This window comes from Giraffa tippelskirchi, chromosome 6 (genome assembly GCF_054371585.1).
Source record: "Giraffa tippelskirchi isolate mGirTip1 chromosome 6, T2T-mGirTip1v1.2.pri, whole genome shotgun sequence".
NCBI classification, from domain to species: Eukaryota; Metazoa; Chordata; class Mammalia; order Artiodactyla; family Giraffidae; genus Giraffa; species Giraffa tippelskirchi.
Genome location: NC_137280.1, coordinates 119,907,302 through 119,926,967, shown reverse-complemented (window position 1 = coordinate 119,926,967; position 19,666 = coordinate 119,907,302). Strand labels below are relative to the sequence as shown.

Sequence of the window (19,666 nt, the reverse complement as noted above, 5' to 3'; positions counted from 1 at the left end):
AGTGACGAGAGCACCAGGCTACATGGCATCTGCAAGCTCAGTTCTCAACACCTCCCGCCCCAGGTCATCAGAGCTCACAGCTCCAAACCCCTTCATCCCATAGTGGCAAGAGTTTCTCCCCCAAGGGAGCAGGAGTTATTGTTTAATATGAGCACAGAATTTCAGCTGGGTAAGATGAAAAGAATTCTGGAGACGGATGATAGAAATGGTTGCACCATACAAACTGAGCTAATGTCACTGAACTGTACGCTTCCAAATGGTGAATATCATGCTATGAATAGTTTACCACAATTTTTTAAAAAGTCTGACCCTATGTAAGGAGGCAGTTGAGAGGAATGGAAACAAAGCACTCCCTAGCTCTTCTAAGAGCTCAAGCTGGAACCCAATCATACCGGCTGATAATAGAAATGAAGCTAAACCAAGAACTGTCCCCCTCCTGCCAGCCGCAAACCCATCCCATGGTCCCGTCAGCCCCCACCTGGGGCAAAGGAGCTGTCTCAGGAGAGGTCAGCCGTGCACACGGCCTCACCTCCCGGGGGTCCCTGAGTACAGTCCTGCCTGGCTCACGCCCACAAACAGTGGCTGCGTAGAACCCTTGCTGCAGGTCCTTAGGACAAAGAAAGAAGTGCAGAAAGGGAAAGAGGAAGAGGGAATTAAGTCATCCTCAGCTTTTCTCCCAAGTCTCACTGAGAAGAATCAAGACGCTTTTCGGGCCCACTGCCCAGAGACAAAACAGGAGATGAAAATATTTATTTGTTTCTAAGGCTCTTGCAATCCCAGGATGAAAAGCCCACCTTGGTTGTAACTTACTGCAGCCTGAGCTACTCCCATGGCTGCTCCTGCCCCCGGGGAGCCATCCACTTGCTCAGGTCCTGGTGCAAGAAGTTCCACTGGGGAGAAAAAGTGGGATCCCTGTCCCCACAGAAATGGAATCTATTAAATGAGAATTATCCCCTATTGGCATCAGGGAGCCATAAATAGCCCAGCCGCCCCAGTTGAATCACCAGAGCTAGCCCTGTGTCAGCGTTTCTATATAAACCAGGGTTTGCTAGGGGATTAGCTCACAGCCATAAAAAATTTGCTCCAGGCTGAAACTTGGCCTAAAGAAAATCTCAGCCTGTGAGTAGATACTGAAAAGAAAGCCAGACAGACACCGCCCCCAAGCCTGCCAAGGACAAGGGTGTCTCTGACCAGGACCTCTTATATCGCGGGCTCTGTTGTCACCAGCATGTAAGAAACCTGGTGATTTAGGGCACCACTTGGGGTTGTCATAATTCAAAATTCGGTCCTTCCCACCACCACTCCCCAACCATCCCCCAAGCCAAAAGAAGGATATTTGCTGCTCTGAGAGCTTCACATAGGCCTGGGTTTGGGAATGTGTAATTGAAATCTTCCCCTTTCCCTGTTGACAGCTAAAAGTCAAGAAAAGAGAGATTTACCCAAGCAGGGAACCAGCGCTCATGCTGATTCTTTGTACAGTGTCAGGACAATGGGAGCTGTCTTCCACCCTCAAGAAAGGCCTGGGAACCTAACATATCCTAAAAGGAGAATAACTCCGTACAAGACACAGGTGTAGTCAATGGGGAGAGGAAACCTTGCTTTGGTTTGGTTTTTTCCTTTATGGATAGGCAGTTAGTCCAACATCACCTGCTAAATAAAGCTAGACCCCTCTACACAGCATCTCATACCTGGCTTCCTGGTGAATTAAAGATCTAAATGAAAAAGATACAACTATAAAAAATAGTAGAAGAAGACTTAAGGGAATGTATATATAAACTCTGAGGGAGAAGGTCTTCTTAAAGAAGACATAAAAACCAGAAGCCATAAAGAAAGAGATGTTTTAATATGTGACAATACAAAGTTTTAAATTTTTAGGTAACCAGATTTATGATAGACAACATCAAAAGAACGGAAAAAAACCTGCAACACTTATTGCTAAGGGTTTATATGCTATCTTAATAAATGACTTCTACAGATAAGTAAGAAAAAGAAAGAATAGCAGAAAAAGAGGTAAAGGATATGAAAAGGCAATTTAAAGAGAAGGAAATGTAAATTGCCACTAAGCAGTATAAAAGATATGCAACTTCATTAGTTAGGGAAATACAAATTAAAACAACAAATCTGACCCATCAGAGTGATAGAACAGTAACACCTAGGGCTAGTAAGGGAAACAGGAGTGCTCACTCATTCCTAGGGTCTGATAAACCGCTATAATCTTTCGAAAAGATGTGTAGCACCATCTATTAAAATTTAAAATACCAGCAATCTCACTTATAGGATTATGTCCTACAGGGCATATCTGCAAGAATGTTTACAGCAGCACTGTTTATTAGGGCAAAAAGTAAAATCAAAATGAATGTCCATCAGTTAAAGTGTTGAATAAATTGTGTTATGTTTATACCATCAAATGTAAATTATGCAGCTATTAGTAGAAAAAAAGAATAAATAACATCTTACATGTACTAACAGAAAAAGCCATGCTGGATTTTTTCCTTTTTAATCACTCATATATTATACTGCAGCATCCATTAATATCTATTGTCCTATTACTCAGTCTATCTCTTTTTATTTTTCCTTTATATTAATAAAAATTTTTAAGAGTTATCCATGAATGTCAGAAGGTTTGAATATGTTTATGTCCCTTAATGATAAAGGAAGCTTTTCTCGGCAAATTTACTAGCTAGCACAATACCATGAGGTGGAGTTAACTAAAAAGCACTGTCAAGATAGAGTATTTGGTTAGTGCAAGCCAGATTTTATTTTTAAAAAGAAAAAATTTAAAACAGGAAAAGTTAAAATTTCAATATATGTGTATACATACATTTTAAGTTTGTCGGTGCATGGAGAGAGATGTAAAGATGTCCTATACCATTAGGTCTGATAACCTCAGGAACGGGATTGGAAGTGGGACCCAAGAGCTACTAACTTTTTCTTTACTCACCTCTGAATAGTTTGGGTTTTTTTTTTTAGTGCAAACATGTATAACTTTTATGATATTTTTAAGTAGAAAAGTTTTTAATCACTCCAAAAACAAAGTTCTTAGGTAAAGGCAAAGTGATAGCTGAACCTCAAGACATGCTTAGTAAATACTAATGTGCGTACATGCCTAGTCGTGTCTGACTCTTAGTGACCCCATGGACTGTAGCCTGCCACGGTCCTTTGTCCATGGTATTACCCAGGCAAGAATCCTGAAGTAGGTTGCCATTTCCTCCTCCAGGGGATCTTCCCAACCCAGGGATGGAACCAGAGCCTCCTGCATTGGCAGGCGGATTCTTTACCACTGAGCCACCTGGGAAGCCCAATAAATACTAAGGAGTGTACTAATTAACTAAGGCATGGTCAGAGAAGTAGCACTGCCCCTGAACTCAGGGAGCTCACAGAGCTCAGGGGGACAAAATTCACACAGCCCTTAGAGAACAATTTTAAAATCCACAGAGATTCGGGGACAGACAGCATCTGGGGTGTTCAAGGAGGGCTTCATGGTGGAGGTTTCCAAGGGCTTGAGAATGGAAGGCTTTGGAAAAATGGAGGACTAGGGAGTATAAGAGTAGTGCCAGCACAAACAAAAGGTCCCGGGCTGTGAGCGAGCATGGTCCTTAAAGGCTGGCATCTAGGAAAAGGGCCTGGCACTCTGTGGATGCTTGTAAGTGCCTCCTGAGCTCAGCCTGCTGCACCCCCTTCTCTTCAGAAGGTGGCACTGGTCATCGAGAGTTTGCACATTAGTCCGAATGCTGCCTCTTCAGAGGACAGGTTTCAGTTTCCCTTTAGAGGACCGGGTCTGTGTGGGATGATTCAAGGCCAGACTGCTCTCTGTCCCAAAAGCTGAGCCAAAGGCAGACTCTTGAAAGTCTGGGAGGCCTAGCAGGGAGCAAGGCTCACCTCTGGGGTCACAGCGTGGTATTCACGCCAGGACCAGGTTGGCTCCTATCACCATGCCAACCTCAGGTCAACCTGCCTCCCTCAGAAGCACACAGGTGGAGGCTGCGATCTTCCCAGCTGGTATCTAAGCTGCTTGAGGGTAACAGCCAGCCCTGTGTGGCTCACAGTCCTCTGTCAGAGGCTTCAATCAGTAAGTGACCCCTTCATATTGCTTTGCATACTTGGTCTTTGCTGCAGAAGCCTCTGGCTTTCCCCCTTGCTGGCTGATAGAATAATAACATCACCAGGAGTTGGGAGGAAAGAGCTGGGGTCTGGAGTTCACCAACTGATAAATAAAGTTCTGTTCTAAGAGGCCAAAAGAAAACAGGGATCCATACCAATATTCTTAAGAGAGTATTTGAAGAAGGAAGAGGTCAGGCTGTCCACTATTTCCATGGGGGAAGGAAGAGAAAGGGTAGTTTGCAAATCATGTTCACTGGAGGCATAAGCAGTCGGTCTATTTCACGTGATTTCTAAAAGAAGGCGTGAGGAAGGAACGCCGTCTTCCCACAGGCACCTCCTTAGTGGAGAAGAGTGACGCTTTATTTTGTCTCAAACTCAGGAATGTTCTGGTGGGGCTTTAAGCAGGGATAGCAAAGCTGGCTCCAAAGAGACGCATCCCTCCCTGTCAACTTCTTTTCTCGGCCCTCGGATGGTTCACCCTCATCTGCGTCCAGTCTGCGACCGGCAGTGTTCATGGGGTCCCGCTCAGCCTGTACTGATTCACTGTCCTGAGAGGTTGGGGCAGGGACACACACTATCCCCCAGACATGCAATTGAGGGCTCTTCCAATCCCATCTCCTCGTTAATTCTGTTCAGCTCTGTCCCCAGATACTGAGCCTCCATAGCTGGGTGCAAGGCCTTGGATACCAGGGCAGGCATGGCTCCTGCTCTCACAGACTTGGAGCTGGCAACCTCCGATCTGAGCCTCATGGTTTTCCTTCTAGAACCCACAGGAATGATCATGCCTTCCTCCTCCTAGGGCAATTGTCACTTCTTTCAGAACTCAAAGGGGCTGGCTCCCTATCTTGGTTTCAAAATCTTTGCTTTCTGCCCAGAGGAAGTGAGATTCCTGCCTTCATTCCACCAGTGTTTAATGAGAGATTCTTATGAGCCAGGCTGTGATCTATAGGGTGGGTATACAGTAGGGAACAAAATAGAAAAAAACAATCTCTACCCCAGTGGGGCTTAATTTTAGGGGCGGAAGCAGCAGAAAAACTAATAAGTAAGTCACTTCTCCAAGTGCTGTGAGCTAAAAAGCAGGAACAGGGTGTGCTCTGGGAGTAAGGGAAAGGGGGGTATGTTGAATAGAGGGTCAGTGAGCTTCCCTCTTGGCTCCCGCCCGCTCGGCCTTTATCTTCTTGCTGAGATGGTGTTATTATGGTTCCCAAATGTTTGAGGCTCGAGTGAAGAGTTCATCTGTAATGGGATTATCTCCGGCCCTGTTTGCTTTCATTACAGTCCCACTCTCTCCGAGCATGAGAATCTAACCTTACCGAAAGCATATTTTGGTAATCTGATATAAACTAAATTTAAACTTTGACCTCCAACAATAAAAATGCTACTTTCCCCCTCTGCAGACCTGAAATACAGATTAAGGGCCTGCCAGCTTCACTTTCCGGGTTTCTAACTGACTTCTAATTAGATTCGAAGCATGACTCAGAAGAGTCAGGCCCACCACGGGCGCTGGCCCACTGGCCTGGCTTTTCCTCTCACCCATCAGAAGTTGGATGCCTCTCCCAACTTTCCTGCACCTTTTCCTTCAGCTCCTGTTTCGTGGGATTGTTGCCGAATCGCAAGTTAGCACTGAAAACTCAAGATGAAATTTCTGTCTGAAGTCACGTTGCAAATGGGCTCTGATTCCCGGTTTGCACGAACAGCTTTAATCCTGGTTTGGATAAAGGTTAAGTAGGAGCTTACTCCATTCTGCCCCCACGTCATGTTCTAATTCCTATAGGTTATCTTATTTAGAAATTAAGGCAAGCCGAAGCCACGTGGGGGCCGCCCGCTGCTGGGGCTGCTCCCTGTGTCTGAGATCTCTGCAGCCTCACTTGCCACCCACTCACCAACCATTTTGTTTTTCAGAATCTGGCATTCATGTGTTCAGGTTGTCTAGCCACAATATTAAAACCTTGTTTTTTCCTTTTATGTTTATTTTTTTGAAAGAGAGACATTAAATAAGTTTCACAGTCTGGACCAGAATAAGCAACTAAAAATTCAAATTCAGGGATGTCCCACATTAATAACTGTTCACCGAGGAAGCATTTCCTGTTTATACATTGAGCTAATGAGAATCCATCACCCCTGTCAAATGCACTGAACACCAAATTCAAATGTCAAACCAAATGTAAGAGGTCACACATTTCCTTTGCTAACTAAAAGTGTAATTCATAAATATTATTGCTACCAAACTCTCCATCTACAACATTTGTTTAGAAATATGCACATGTAATATAAATTGTGATTAAGTTAAATGGGTATATTATTTCCTGTTTTAAGGGCTAACAGCAGCATGAATTATGCTTTACTGCAAAGAAGGCTCAAGTCACAAGCAGTTCTGCCTGAGCACAGCCTCACATTTTACACCCCCAGGTTGGTTTTTGCACATTCATTCATAAATACTGTACATTACCCAGTCTTGCTGATAACTTTCACTTCTGCTGCCTTATAAAATAGCTCTCACTATTGAAAAGGTCAGCTAAATGGACATAAACTTTGAGTCTAGCTACATGTAAAAATAAAAGTGGAAAAACAAAAAAGATTTACGAAGCCTGGGTCTTCATTTACCTCCGTAAGCATAATACCAGAATCCAAATTAAACTGAAACTTTGCATCTGTGCCATGATTTAGTGAGATGGGAATTGTTAGCACAAGAAGCAACAACCCAGATTTTTAACTTCTGAAATTAATGCCAGGGAGCAGAAAAACAAGTAGGAAAGCAATCTTTCATTCTGTTTTTGCCTACAAATAAATTCAACTAACGTCCTTAGTTTTAGAAACATGTAAACAAATTAATATATATGTCATTTTAGGAAAACAACACTTACTCCAGCAAGAAAAACAAGGAAAGCAGAACAAACAGAAATATGTTCTCACCTAAGACCCTGATACAGAACCTCAATTTCACTCTAATAAAAGGATTGGAAAAGGAAAACCCAAAATCAAAGCTGACCCTGACCAGTTGAGGAAAGGAATGCAGTTTTCTTTGACTCCCCAGTCAATGTAAGTCAATGAAAACTATCACCAAAGACCAGAAAAGAAAGGCGAGCAAGCAAACAAGCCCTACCCTTCCCAGCCTAGCTTCAGAGGTTTGTTCCCACGGAAGGATGGAGGACTTAGCCCCACACCTCTGCAAGGCCTCTGGAGCCTCCTTCCCATGGGAGCCAAGTCCACCCTGCCCCCTCCTTCACCAGGCTAAGGCATGCAGAGGAGATAGGTGGGTTAGATGCTCCTCAGCAGAGCTCTGAGTCATCACTGTTTTCCAACCCTTCCCAAGTCAGCCTGACGCCATCGTGCCAGACAATTTTGCAATGAAACCAAATCTTTGCTGTCACAGATTGGCGAGAGGGATAAAGTGGGTTCCTCAAAGAGATAACTGAGCCGACTCACCAGCTTTTGAAGTCTAGTGAACAGGGTTTCATAAGCTCCAGATTCAGCAGCAGATAATTAACAGATACAACTGAAGCTCATTTCTGTGGACACTCTGCCTATTCACCATGAGGCCGGCAGGGGCTGCCTCTCACCTGCCGCCCAGCTCTCCTCTCCTCAGGGGAAGGCTGAGTGGGCAGATCTGGGTTTGAGCATAGCTGCTGCTAAAGAACAGGCTTACAGGATGTAGCTCTCATAAAATGTTTCAAATTAGGTTTACAATAGTTTTATCATAGCATTTGCCCATCAAAATATAATTATATCATTAACTTATTTTTTTAATTTATTTTAATTGGAGGCTAATTACAAGATTGTGGTTTTTGTCATATATTGACATGAATCAGCCACAGGTGTACATGTGTCCCCCCATTCTGAACCCCCCACCCACCTCCCTCCTCTCCCCACCCCATCCCTCTGGGTTGTCCCAGAGCACCAGCTTTGAGCGCCCCGCTTCATGCATTGAACTAGCACTGGTGATCTGTTTTACATATGGTAATATACATGTTTCAATGCTATTCTTTCAAATCATCCCACCCTCGCCTTCTTCCACATAGTCCAAAAGTCTGTTCTTTACATCTGTGTCTCTTTTGCTGTCTCGCATATAGGGTCATTGTTATCATCTTTCTAAATTCCATATATATGCGTTAATATACTGTATTGGTGTTTCTCATTCTGGCATAGGCCCCAGTTTCATCCACCTCATTATAACTGACTCAAATGCATTCTTTTTTATAGCTGAGTAATATTCCATTGTGTATATGTACCATATATAACTTCCTTATCCATCTGCCTACCGATGGACATCTAGGTTGCTTCCATGTCCTGGCTATTGTAAACAGTGCTGCAACGAACACTGGGGTACATGTGTCTCTTTCAATTCTGGTTTCTTCAGTGTGTATGCCCAGAAGTGGGATTGCTGGGTCATATGACAGTTCTATTCCCAGTTTTTTAAGAAATCACCACACTGTTCTCCATAGTGACTATACTAGTTTGCATTCCCACCAACAGTGAAAGAGAGTTCTCTTTTCTCCACACCCCCTCCAGCATTTATTGCTTGTACACTTTTGTGACAGCAGCCATCTTGACCGGTGTGAGATGGTACCTCACTGTGGTTTTGATTCGCATTTCTCTGATAATGAGTGAAGTTGAGCATCTTTTCACATGTTTATTAGCCATCTGTATGTCTTCTTTGGAGAAATGTCTGTTTAGTTCTTTGGTCCACTTTTTGATTGGGTTGTTCATTTTTCTGGTATTGAGCTGCATGAGTTTTAGAGATTAATTCTTTGTCATTTGTTTCATTTGCTAATATATTCTCCCATTCTGAAGGCTGCGTTTTCACCTTGCTTATAGTTTCCTTCATTGTGCAAAAGCTCTTAAGTTTAATTAGATCCCATTTGTTTATTTTTGTTTTTATTGCCATTACTCTCGGAGGTGGGTCATAGAGGATCTTGCTGTGATTTATGTTAGAGAGTGTCACTGACTTACTTTAGATACAGTACTTCCAAATCTGGTAACTGGGATTTGAAGTCTAGTGAGAGAAAAAGATTTTTTAATCCTATATTTTTTATTAGCATATAATTTCCATAAAGTGAAATGTTCAGGTTTTAAGTGTTTTATTCAATCCATTTTGAAGAATATATACAAAGACATGGAACATTTCTCTCATCCAGAAAGTACCCCACAGCTCTTCTCAATTTTTCACCCTGAGAATCAACCACTTATCTGATCTCTGTTTCCACAGGTTAGTTTTTCCTACTCTAGAACTTCTTATAAATGGACCACACAGTATATATATATTGGTATCTAGCTTCATTCACTCATTCTAGTTTTGAGAGTCACCCATAATGCTGTGTACATTAGAAGCTCATTCCTCTATATTGCTCATAACCCGTCATACTACTGTACCACAGTTTATCCATTCATTCTTTGCTGATAGATACCTGGGCTATCTTCCAGTTTCAGAATTTTATGAACAAATTTGCTATGAACATTCTGATGCAAAAATTTTTTTAAAATATATTTTCATTTTTCTCAGGTAAACATCTGAAAGTAGAATTGCTAGGTCATAGGGTAAATGTATTTTGAACTTTTTAAGAAAATAATCAGTTTTCCTAAGTGGTTATATCATTTTATACTCCCACCAGCAATGCAGGCGAGTTCCAGTCCCTCCACTTTCTCTCTCACATTTCATGTTATCAATTTTGTTTCACTTTAACCCCTGTCAGTGGATAACCTCTAGTGGATAACGAGTAGTAACTCACTGTAATTTTAATTTGCATTTCCCTCAAACCTAATGATGTTGAACACTTCTTCAGGTGCTTACTTTTTGGGTGATATACATTTGCGTATCTCTTTTAGGCCTAATGATATACATTAGGCCTATCTCCTTTATACATCTGCCTATCTCCTGAAGTCTCTATTAAAACTGTTTTGCCCATTTTAATTGAATTGTCTTTTTATTATTGAATTGTTAAGAGTTTTTATACTCTGGATGCAGGTCTTTTGTCAGACATATGTGTTAACCTATTATTTCCTTAACAATGTCTTTGATGAGCCTACATTTTTTATTTGGATGAAATCCAATTTACCAGATTTTGTATTTATGGTTCATGTTTTCTGTGAACTCTCTAAGAAATCTTTGCTTACCCTAAGGTTGCAAAAAATTCTGTTTTTTTCTTCTAGTCATCTTACTGCTTTACCTTTTACATTTAGGTCAATGACCTATGTTGAATTGATTTTTATACATGATTGGAGATAGACGCCAAAGTTCCTTTATTTTTTAAAAGGATAACCAATTGTTCCCGTACCAGTTGTTAAAGAGATTGTCATTCCCCATTGAATTTCCTTGACACTCCTGTCAAAAATCTTTGGACCATATATCTGTAGGTGCATGTACAGACTCTATTCTGTTCCATTTATCCCTTTCACCAATCCTGCACTGTCTTGATTACTGTAGCTATGTAGTCAGTCTTGTAAACAGGTAGGATAAGTCTTCCAAATTTGTTTTACTTTTTCAATACTGTTTTGGTTATTCTAGGCCTTTTTTTCTTTCCATATAAATTTTAAGATCACTTTGTCAAAGGAAAAAATGCCCACTTAAATATTCGATTTTTTATACTGTAGTAAATGTTATTTAAAAATTTTCACTGTCAACTATTCATTTCTAGTATATGGAATCATAACTGTTTATCTTTCACTACTGCAAAATTAGTTACTAGTTCTACTCATTTTCTAAAAATCCTTAGGAGTCTCTTTGTATAAAATCATGTCATCTGTAAGTAAAGACAATTTTATTTCTTCCTGTTCAATCTGTATGTCCTTTATTTCTTTGGCTTATAGTATTGCCTTGTCTAAGACTTCCAGTACAATGTTGAATAAAAGTTGTGAAAGAGGCATCCTCACTTTGTCTTCAGCCTCTGAAAGGAAGCATTCAGTTACCAATTAGTATATCAGTCATAGGTTTTTTGTTGATACCATTTGTTGGGTCAAGAAAGCTCTCTTTTATGCCCAGTTTGCTGAGTTTTTATCATGAATAGATGTTAAAATTGTCCATAGCTTTTTCTGCATCTATGCAAAGATGACTTTCTTCTGTAATTAACATGATAAATTATATTGATTGGTTTTTAATAGTATATCAACTTTATATCCTGAGATGAACTCTATCCTTTTTCTATATATTATTGATTACATTTGATAACACTTTCTTAAGGATTTTTATACCTATGTTAATAAGGGACTTTGATCTATAATTTTCCTTTCTTATAATATCCTTGTCTGGTGTTGGCATCAAACTAATGCTGGACTCATAAAATAAGTTGGGAAGTATACTCTCATACTATATTTTCTGAAATAGCTTCTGTAGAATTGATATTAGTTCTTCCTTAAATATTGGAAAGAATTCACCAGAAAAACTATATGGGTCTGGACATTTGTTTGTTGGAAGTTGTTTAATTACCAAATCCATTTCTTTAGTGAGTATAGGGTTTAGATTTGCTATTTCTTGTGTCAGTTTTGCAAGTTATGTTTTTCAAGTAATATGTCACTTATGACATGGATGTTTTTTGAATGTTGGCTACTTTGTATTAATAGAAATAGGACGTTTTGTAGGACTTTTGCTGTAAAGTTGTTCACAATATCTCCTCATTATCCTTTTAATGTCCTTAGTGATAGCTTGTCTTTTATTCCTGGTTTATCAGTAATTTGTGTCTTTTTTCCTTTATATAAAAAATTTTTGTTATGGTTAAATATATATGTAATATAAAATTTACCCCCACAATCATTTCTAAGGCTACAGTTCAACATTGTTAAGTATATGCACATTGCTGTGTAACCAATCTCCAGAACTTTTCATCTTGCAAAACTGAAATTCTGTATCCACTAAATAATAAATGTTCCTAGGTATTTATCAATTTTATTACTCTTTTTAACAAACCAACATTAGTCTTTGCTGATTTTCCTATTATTTGTTTTCTATTTCATTGATTTCCACTCTTACTTGGGTTTAATTAGCTTATCTCTTGTTAACATTTTAAGGTACAAACAAACGTAATTGATTTTGCATCTTATTTTCTAAGATAATCATTTAAAGCTATACATTTCCCTTTAAAAATTATGCATCTCACAAATTTTGATGTCATCTTTTCATTATTATTAAATTTAAAATATTTTCTAATTCTTTTGTGACTTTTGATTCATGGGCTATTTAGTCCATTATTTAGTACTGTTTAATTTCCAAATATTTGAAGAATTTTGTAGGTATCTTGTTGTCACTGATTTCTACTTTGACTCCATTTTGTTCAGAGAACACTTAGAAATTCAATCCTTGGAAATTTATTTAGACTTGTTTTATGGTCTAGTTTATGATCTATGTTGAGGAATGCTCCATATGCACTTGAGAAGTATATGCTTTTTGCCTTTGCTGGATGGAATGTTGGATAAATGTAAATTAGATCAGGTTATTGGCAGTATTGTTCAGATCTCCTATATACTCACCAGTCTTTCAATATATCAGTTACAAAGAGAAGAGTCTTAACATTCCTCAGCTGTGATTCAGCTTTAGTTCTGTCAATTTTTGTTTCACATACTTTGGAGCGTTGTTATTAGGTATAACAAATTTTAGATTTTTATGTCTTATTGATTAATTAACAGTTAATGCACCTTTTATCTTTTTATCACCTTGAAGTCTATTCATTCTGATATTAGGACAGCTTCAACTGTTTTCTTAAGCATAGTGTTTGCATGGTATCTTTTCCCAACTTTTTACTTTCCTTCTGTTTGTGACTTTATATTTAAAGTGTATTTCCTATAAACTACATATAGTTGGGTCTTGCATTTTTATCCAGTTTGTCAATCTCTGCCTTTTAATCGGGAAGTTTAATCCATTTGCATGTAATTAACTATTTATATATATATTTTTTAAATATACCAAATTTGGGTTTGATTATTATTAGTCCTTTATACCCTTTGTATTTCTGTTACTTCTATCCTGAATTTGTGGAATGAAACAAATATTTTTAGTATTTTAATATTATATTGTTAGTATTTCATTTCACATCTGCTATTGACATGACTCAGTGACTAAACAACAATAATTGGCATGTTAGGCATGCTTTTTTGCATATTTTAGTGATTTCTCCAGAGATTACACATTTATCTTTATCACTTTACTTTCAAAAAATATTTTACTACTTCCTGAATAGTTTGATAACTAAGGACAGTATGTTTCCAAGTACAATGCCCCCACCCTTTGTACTCTTGTTGCCATCCGTTTTAGTTCTAAAAGACCACAAACCTCCATTTTCCTTTGTCATTATTACTTTAAATGACTGATTATAAGTTTTAAAAGTCCTTTTAACTTATAGACCTATTCACTCTTTCTTGGGCCCTTCATTCATAGCACTCCTTTCTATAGGACCAGGCTTTCTTCTGAAATTATACCCTTTTAGTCTATAGCACTCCTTTTTAGCATGTCCTGCTCTTCTGGAGATTGATTCTTTCAGCTTTTACTTGTGTCAATATGTCTATTTCATCCTCATTTTTGGAGTTTATTTTCACTGGATATAGGTTTTCAGGCTGATAGGCTTTGTTGTGTTTGTTTCTTCCATGCAGCACTCTAAAGATGGCATACCATTCCCTCTGACCTCCATTTCTGATGAAAAGTCAATTCTCATTCTTGTCATTGTTCCTCTAAGTCTATGATAAATCCATAAGAAAATTTTTTATCCTTTTTCAGCAATTTGACTATGATCCCACTTGGGATTCTCTAAGCTTCTCAGACAGTGATGGTTTGGGGTGTTTTTGTTTGTTTGTTTGTTTTCCATTAGTTTTGGAAAGTGTTTTGGTCCCTATCTCTTCAAATATTTTTTTCTGACCTTTTTGCTCTCATCCTCTTTTCCTAGGATTCCAGTTACAAGTGTGTTAGCCTCTTGGTGTTATCCCTTAGATTAGAAATGTTCTGTTCTGTTTTTTTTCACTCTTTTTTCTCTTTTTGTTTCAGTTTGGATGATTTCTATTGACACGTCTCCATTGAGTCTTTCCTCTGTTGTGTCCAATCTGCTAAGTTCACCAGCAGAATTCATGTCTGACATCCTATTTTTCATCTCCAGTATTTCCATTTAGACCTGTTTTTAATATACTTTCTAGATGGCGCAGTGGTAAAGAATCTGCCTGCCAGTGCAGGAGACGCAAGAGACATGGTTTCAATCCCTGGGCTGGAAAGATCCCCGGGAGTAGGAAATGGCAACCCACTCCAGTATTCTTGCCTGGAAAATTCCATGGACAGGCGGGCTACGGTCCATGGGGTTGCAAAGAGTTGGACACGACCAAGTGCACGCACGCACACACACACTTCCATCCCTCTGCTGAAATCCTGTATCTGTTCATCCATGTTGCCCACCTTTCCTACTAGATTCTTGAACGAACATATGATGGTTATTTTACAGTTCCTGTCTGATACCTCCTCAAGGGTGGGGGTCTCTCACCACTCCTACCCTCCCCAGTGGCAGATAACTTCTGCCTCCTATTCCTGAAAGGTCAGGAAATGGGAGAGTATTTTTTGGGTTCTCCTGCTTAAACTACAGATTTGGGTAAGTCTCATGTACCTACACCACAGGGAATTTTCTGTCTGTTCTGCTGTCCTGACCCCAATCTTCCTAGTGAGTTCCCAGTAGAAGTCCATGGACAAAAGTGAGTACGAAGACACACCCAAGTCTGGAGCTTCCAAGAATTCTAAACTGTTATGCTAACCCACACGTGGCTCTTAAAAATTCCTTTAAACTTCAACCCTTTCCGTTTCACTCGGTTCTGTGATGGTTACCTCCTCTTCCTGCAGCTCAGCCCACAGTGAAACATTCATGGGTCTCACCTCGTCATGAAAGGGCTGCTACTCTTTGGACTTTAATTCATCACTTTACCCTGTGTCCTTAACTCTCTGACAGACTTAAAAATGCATGGTTTTATAAATGGGCTGGCTCATTCTTATTGCTAGGGTGGAAGTAATGTTCTCTTCCAACTGTTTATATACTGGGCAGAAGCCCTCATTAAATATGAGTAACTAAATAACCTCTCTCTTTTAGTATGTATTTATAAGATCTTAGATACAAATTCATTTTTTGTACACTTATTCTTTTCTAGTGAAATTATAATAAAATCTTACCCTTTTCCTTTAGTCTCATAACTCCCTGCACAAAGAGCTTATGAATAGTAATGGGTTAAGGCATTTGTGTGCAATCAATGACAGAATGGATAACATTAGAATAACTATAACAGAGAGTACCAGAAAAACATCTATTTCTGCTTTATTGACTATGCCAAAGCCTTTCACTGTGTGGATCACAATAAACGGTGGAAAATTCTGAAAGAGATGGGAATACCAGACCACCTGACCTGCCTCTTGAGAAACCTGTATGCAGGTGAGGAAGCAACAGTTAGAACTGGACATGGAACAACAGACTGGTTCCAAATAGCAAAAGGAATACGTCAAGGCTGTATGTTGTCACCCTGCTTATTTAACTTACATGCAGAGTACATCATGAGAAACGCTGGGCTAGAGGAAGCACAAGGTGGAATCAAGATTGCCGGGAGAAATATCAATAACCTGAGATATGCAGACGACACAACCCTTATGGCAGAAAGTGAAGAGGAACTAAAGAGCCTCTTAATGAAAGTGAAAGAGAGTGAAAAAGTTGGCTTAAAGCTCAACATTCAGAAAACTAAGATCATGGCATCCAGTTCCATCCCTTCATGGCAAATAGATGGGGAAACAGCGGAAACAGTGGCTGACTTTATTTCTCTGGGCTCCAAGATCACTGCAGATGGTGACTGCAGCCATGAAATTAAAAGACGCTTACTCCTCGGAAGGGAAGTTATGACCAACCTAGACAGCATATTAAAAAGCAGAGACATTACTTTGCCAACAAAGTCCGTCTAGTCAAGGCTATGGTTTTTCCAGTGGTCATGTGTGGATGTGCGAGTTGGACTATAAAAAAAGCTGAGTGCCAAAGAATTGATGCTTTTGAACTGTGGTGTTGGAGAAGACTCTTGAGAGTTCCTTGGATTGCAAGGAGATCCAACCAGTCCATCCTAAAGGAGATCAGTCCTGGGTGTTCATTGGAAGGACTGATGTTGAAGCCAAAACTCCAATACTTTGACCACCTGATGCGAAGAGCTGACTCACTGGAAAAGACCCTGATGCTGGGAAAGATTGAGGGCAGGAGGAGAAGGGGACGACAGAGGATGAGATGGTTGGATGGCATCACCAACTCGATGGATACGGGTTTGGGTGGACTCAGGGAGTTGGTGATGGACAGGGAGGCCTGGCGTGCTGTGGTTCATGGGGTCGCAAAGAGTCGAACACGACTGAGCGACTGAACTAAACTGAACTGTTGTAGTAACACAAAGCAGGTAAAGTAACCAGTAACACAGAGCAGGTAAAGCAGGTGGTATTTTACATATGCATGATTTTATTTCTCACAACTCAATGAATTAGATACTGTTTTCCAGATGAGGAAATTCATGTTCAGAGAAATAAAATGACTTGACCAAGGCCACATAGCTAATAATTAGAGAAATGAAGACTTTAACCGAAGCAGTCTGGATTTTAGAGTCTACTTTTAACTTTCATTATACAAAGGAGTACTAAGGGATTAAATGTTTACTTAAACTAAATTTTTTATGTTCATGACCTGACATCTGAGTTCTAATTCACGTAGCTCTCCATACATCCAGGGTCAGAGCAACACACACATACACCCTTTTTTCACACAAACCCTCCACAGGGAAATGCCACTCTCACATTCATGTCACCAGAATGTCCTTACATCCCCCTACTGCCTTCAGGAATAGCCTCCCTCCAGTGAGCAGAGGGCCAAGACTGGACGGAGGTTTGCAGAGTACAGCAGCAAAGCAGTGGCCCCAACTAAGACGAGCCTGCAGATGAGTTCAAATGCAGAAGGAAGCCGGGCTAGCCAGGGAGAGCCCTGAGGCCCCCACTGACCACCTGACCTGGGGAGGGAGTGCAGAGCCTGGGTCATCAGCTAACTGATCTGAAGGCTAAACCTATGCTCTTAAGGAAGTGGAAGGAAAAACTCATACAACTACATTTACAGTTCAGCAGCATAACCTCCCCGACAATCTGTCTAGAATAGGGCTTGCCTTTCTTGAAGCAGTCTCTTGGCTGTTCAAAGGAAGACTTTCCCAAGTTACTTTAAAAACTAAAGACACTGCCATTAGGGCCAAAGAGATCAAAAGCACCTTAATCTCCTCTATCAGCAGGCCAGCCACTTACCAAGTCTGAGAATGTTCCCCACGCGCTGCTTCCTGAGCCTGCCTGACAGTCCCTGGGATTGGTACCTTGGATCTTGGAAAACAGAAATATGGTTTTACTTATGCAGGTCTCTATCTCTGGGAGATGTATGGTATGATAACACAGCGGCTCAATCGTCTCCCACCCCAATGGCTGCAAAATGGTATTTCAGAATTCATAATTGGAATAGCTGTGGTTGCTTTCTTTAAAGAGGGATCAAAACATTGAAATCCATCCAAGAGCCCTGCTCCTGTAACCTGAGAACGGGTGGCATTCATTAATGGAGTACACACAAGGCACTTGCCCTCATGTCCTTGGGAAAGATTCCCTCAGCATTCCTCAGCATGGCTCACTTGGGAAGGCACAGCTTGTACAAGGGGCTGGTATTGCAGGCTTCCCTGTTCTAGGCTCTGTCTTATATCACTAGGCTGCTGACAAGCTAAGGTTGCATTAATAGAAGTACGCTTCCAAGAACAAGGGAGGTGAGGCCCTTTCTCCTTCTGTATGGCTAACTTGTACAGGGTGTACTGCATTCTGAACGCTTGCACTTTAAGGAGGACTTTGCCCAAATAGGGTGGGTTCTGTGGAGGGGTGCTCAGGATGAGGGTTGTTATGTGGCCAGGACATATAAAGTGGTTATACAGTATGGATGAATTTAGCCTGCTTATGTTTTTACTTCTGCTCTGTTGATTAGCACTCCATCTCATACTCAAACCCTCCCCACTCTGCACGCCAGGCTCACATGTACTGATCCTTCTTCCTCAACTAAACCTTGGACTCCTTGACAGGAGGGATGATGGGTGGTTAAAACACAACACCTGACATGCTCAAGAAATATTTGTTGGATGAATGAACAAATAAATAGACAAACAAAAGGGCTGCCTTGGAAAGATGGATGCCTACTTGCAGTCCATGGGGTCGCTAAGAGTCAGACACGACTGAGAGACTTCACTTTCACTTTTCCTTTTCATGCACTGGAGAAGGAAATGGCAACCCACTCCAGTATTCTTGCCTGGGGAATCCCAGGGATGGGGGAGCCTGGTGGGCTGCCATCTATGGGGTCGCACAGAGTCGGACACGACTGAAGCAACTTAGCAGCAGCAGCAGCACATGCCAGTAGTTTTACTCAAAGAACAAGCCACCTCACCCATCCATGAGATGATGGGAAGACCCTGGTCTGCTGATGGAAGGGGGTAATGACATTCCACCTGCCTCCCAAAGAGATGCCAGGGGCTGAAGGATCAAGCTTCTTCAGAATCTATAGGCAAGTTGGGCTCCCACTATAGAAAGCATAATAATAAATACCAAACTGGAAGAAGTCAAAGATAGGGGTCAAAGTGGAGTCATGAAGCTGTGGGACCTCAGGCAAACTGCTTAGCAAAATCCTTCACTGGGCTGACTCTCAGAACCCAGGCGGGAGGTTGGCACCTGAAATGAGGCTGGCAGTGGAGGGGAAGCAAGAGGGTAGAAGGACCCTGCCATGGACTGCACTTCCAGGATAGGAGAATGAAGTTCATTACTGTTGCTCTGTTGTTACCAACACCAACACCCAGAGAATACCAGCCCCTTGTAACTGTGTTCCCCTCTAGCTTTGCCCACTAGGAGGCTCAGAGTCTAATGTACAGTCTACCCTCCAAAAGAGCACTGGACCTGTGGTCTTTTTTTTCACCCCTCTCCTATGAGATCAGCAGCTCTAGGAGTGGAGGAACCGTGGGTCCTTGCTGAATGACTGGTCCCACCCGTTTCCTCATCCTTCTTCTCCCTTTGCCCCAGTTTCTTCCCTTATTTAATGTTTATCCTGCTATAGCAGCTGTATTTCTGAAACCACCTCAGATCCTCTCTTGTACAAGGTGGGATACAAATAGACACATGAGAAAAAGAAGACAGAACAATAAAGAATCCACGGGTGCATCAGTCACCCATGTGGCTTATGTAACGTGGCTCTGCTGACCTTTCTCACTCCCTCCCAGAGGCAGCCCTGGCGGGTACAGGCGCAGAAGGCGGTGGTTCTGAAGTTCAGCTTTGTCCTTAGGAGGCCCTCCTACCAGGCTGCTCCCAGAGATTATGTTACCTCCAGACCCAGCTGAAAGGTTGCCTAGCAACACTCACAGGACTCCTCACCTCGAAATCCCTCATTTGTGTCTTACATGTACACAGAGCGGTGTGAGCCTGACCCGGTGCACCATCCTCCTCCATACTGCCCCACCTAAAACAGGCTGCTGTGCCTGTGTCGCTGGAACCTTCTTCTATGCCTGGCCTGTGACTTCCAGCCTGGACCTGTGAGCTCCCGTCGCGCAT

The 19,666-nt window shown here is 41.1% G+C and overlaps 1 long non-coding RNA gene across 1 annotated transcript in view; it reads right to left on the bottom strand.

Moving 5' to 3' along the window:
• Nucleotides 1–19,666, bottom strand: part of LOC145510755 (uncharacterized) — a 241,913-nt gene that overhangs the window by 90,021 nt on the left and 132,226 nt on the right. Inside the window, exon 2 of the long non-coding RNA XR_014057276.1 lies at nt 5,635–5,806. This is a non-coding gene — a long non-coding RNA (uncharacterized LOC145510755). The remainder of the gene's footprint in view (nt 1–5,634; nt 5,807–19,666) is intronic.